This window comes from Arachis ipaensis, chromosome B02 (assembly GCF_000816755.2).
Source record: "Arachis ipaensis cultivar K30076 chromosome B02, Araip1.1, whole genome shotgun sequence".
Lineage (NCBI taxonomy): Eukaryota > Viridiplantae > Streptophyta > Magnoliopsida > Fabales > Fabaceae > Arachis > Arachis ipaensis.
This window is the reverse complement of record NC_029786.2, coordinates 9,975,354-9,978,776: the sequence shown is the minus strand read 5'-3', so window position 1 is coordinate 9,978,776 and position 3,423 is coordinate 9,975,354.

Below are 3,423 nucleotides of genomic sequence, written 5' to 3'. Positions count from 1 at the left end.
AAGATTTTAAAATTTGACAAAATCACCTAACTGTAAAAGGATGACGTCATAATGAACGGAAAACGTTGATGTGGTCATTGGAAGAGAGCTTTGATGATGGCAGAGAGCTCCGACGACGTTTCCAGTGTTCTTCTTTTTCTTTGCCATGGCAGAAGGAGACGCGGCGGCAAGGTGCTGTCTTGGCAGAGGGGACGCGGAAGGGACGCAACGGCGTGTTGAAGAAGAAGAAGAAGCGGCAAACACGAGAATGCGGTGAGGTACTGCCATGGCGAAAGGAGACGCAGCGGCATGTTGAAGAAGAAGAAGAGACGAACATAATGCAGCGAGGTATAGTGGCGTGCCATGGTAGTTTTCTTCTTCGGCTTTCATGGCAAAAATGGACGTAGTGGCATGTTGAAGAAGAAAAAGCGGTGAACACGAAGAAGAAGAAGGTCACCAAAAACGTCGCCGGAAACATTGCTAGAGCTCTCTGCTATCATCGGAGCTCTCTTCCAACGACCACATCGGCATTTTCCATTTATTGTGACATCATCCTTTCGCGGTTGGGTGATTTTGTCAAATTTTAAAATCTTTCAGGAGCTATTTTGTCAATAACAAAAGTCAGGTACCATTTTCTCAGCGCCATAATCTTTCGGGTACCGATTTAGTATTTACCTCTACTCTATAAATTAAATAAACCCTTACAGATATATTCGTGGTATAGTAAAATATTCTAATACCGTATAAATAACATAAATTATTTTTTCTATTCGTGTGATTTTGGTGATGTGCAGATGAGTGGGCCGCATAGGAGTTAAATGTGTATATGGTGTCAAAAGCTTCTCGCAACAAACGAGTCTCTAACGTTGCCATCATGCTAAGTGCAAGAAGTTGGGGAGAAGACACATGTCCTGGATCAAGTTGGGAGCTTTGCTCCGCCTACAAAGCTGCTTCCCGTACCTGTGAGAAGCGTGATGCGTGTAGCTAGGGGTGGCAAACGGGACAGAACCCGTCAGGCCAGCCCGCGTAATTCGCCAAAAAAAGCTGGGCGAGCTGAAAATTTGAAACCACCATAATTAAAAAGCCCGCCAAACCCGCACCGTCTAATTCACGGGTTTCGGCGGGGTGGGACGGGCTTCTTCGGCGGGCCTGTCTTTTTTTTTTTGTAATTGAAGATGTTCTAAGTTATAATTTGGATTATGTTTTATATTTGATTGATTAGAGACTTGAATATGTTTAATTATATGTATTAGACAATGTTTGTTTTATTTTTTACAATGTTAGTTTTATTATTTTGTTTCAAAAAACCTGGTTGATGATTATGTTTATTACATATTTAGAATTATAAAGACTTTAATGTTTGTGAATTTAGAAAGGGATAAGTACTATTTTGGTCCCTAATGTTTAGGGTCAAAATCGAAATCGTCCCCAACGTAATTTTTTATTTAGAATCGTCCTTAACGTTTTATTTCGTATTAAAATCATCTTTTTTAATAAAATTTTTAATTTTATTACTAAATTACTCCTATCCTAATAAAAAAATTATATAGCCGCCGTCGCGAGCCAAGAAGAAAGCTTCTGCTTCTGCACCGTTGTTCCTCACTACCGCGTTCTCGCCGTTGCTCCTCGTCACCTTGCCGCTGCACCTCGCTGCCTCGCCGCCTCTGCTTCTTGCTTCAGCCTCTGTTTCTGCTTCGCCTTCTGCTTCTTGATTTGGCTTCTGCTTCTTGCTTCGCCTTCTGCTTCTTGCTTCGGCCTTTCTGTTTCTGCTTGAGCTTCTGCTTCTTCTACTTCTGGGTCTGCTTCTGCTTCTACTTTTAATCTGATTTTGATTTGATATTTTCTAATTTCATTGTTATTGTGTGTTGATTTGGTTGTTGAATTTGATGTTGTTGTTTCTGGATTTGAATAATGTGTTATTGTTGGTGTTCTTGAATCTGATTATTAGTATTTGATGGGAGTAAGGGAGGTGGTGGTGGTGGTAAAGGTGGTGATGGTGGTGGAGGATATTTTTGTCCGTAAAAAGTTAAAATGACGATTTTAATACGAAAAAAAATGTTAAGGATGATTCTAAATAAAAAATTACATTGGGGACGGTTTCGATTCTGACCCTAAACATTAGAAACCAAAATAATACTTACACCATTTAAAAATTATAATTTTTTATANNNNATTTATATTAATTTATTAAAGATTTCATATTGGTAGAACATTTTATATTAATTTATTTCATATTACCTCCATGAAATAATGTTCAAAGTCTTAAAGAAGCAGCTTTAGTTACAGAGGGAAAGCAATAATTTTCTAACTGCTGGTCCATATTTTCCCGGATCGATCTTACACAACAACTTACTACTACTTATTAACTATTAAGAGTTTTTTTTTTAAGACAAAAAAATTAGGAGAGTTGGTAATAATTTGACTTCATGTTCAAGATTTGAAGACCAATAAATTAAACCACGTTCAAAAAGCTAAGATGATTTAATGAACAGAAAGGTCAATATACACATTAAAAATCATACTATTTTCTTAGAACGACTTTGAATAAAGCTTCATTAAATTTCTCATATTACATTTCATCGTTTGTATATGAAAAGTAGAGTTTGCAATAAAATTATATATTTTGGAGACGCATGATCACAACCGGTACTTATACCAACTTATTATAACGCATCATAACTTGACCTACAACAAAACATAACATGTTTTTTCCTCTAATTTGTGGTTTTCTGTTTCTTTATTTCTCGCCTACATTCAACAGATTTGTTCATACTCTTTATGTGATAATAATAAATAAATAAATCAGTTGGTAAAAAGAAAAAAGACAACAACATTTCTCTGCTGCATGTTTGGAACAAATTAAAGAGACGTATATATACCTACCGTTTTATTTTAATAGGATAAATGAAAAATTAATTTTAATTATTATTTCTTAAGAAATTAGATAATATTGCACATTATACATAATAATTATTTTTTTAGGATCCCGCTAGGAAGACAATGGACTATTTGTACAATATGTATAATGGGCTATTGAGTTATAAAATGAACATCCCATACTATCTAGAATAACCATCCGAGTACTAGCGATAATAAACATTTTCTCAACAAGTTAAATTAATTTTGAGGTTCACCAAGGATCGAACTCTTGACTTTTCGGATCTAAGGTTTTAATATCATTTCATGATACCACATCCCAAAAACTTCAATTAATGAGAAAGGGTAACACTAATAATTATATCTATAATACTCCCTAAACCTCCATTGTACACATTATATAAATATTCCATTGGTTCCTCATACTTTCCCTAATTATTTTTGGTGTCATGCTATATATATAATCAACTAATTAATGTACAGAAATGCGTATTTAATATTTAAAAATATTATAATTATATTACTATATATACAAAAGTTTTATTATTCAACATTGAAATATTTGGT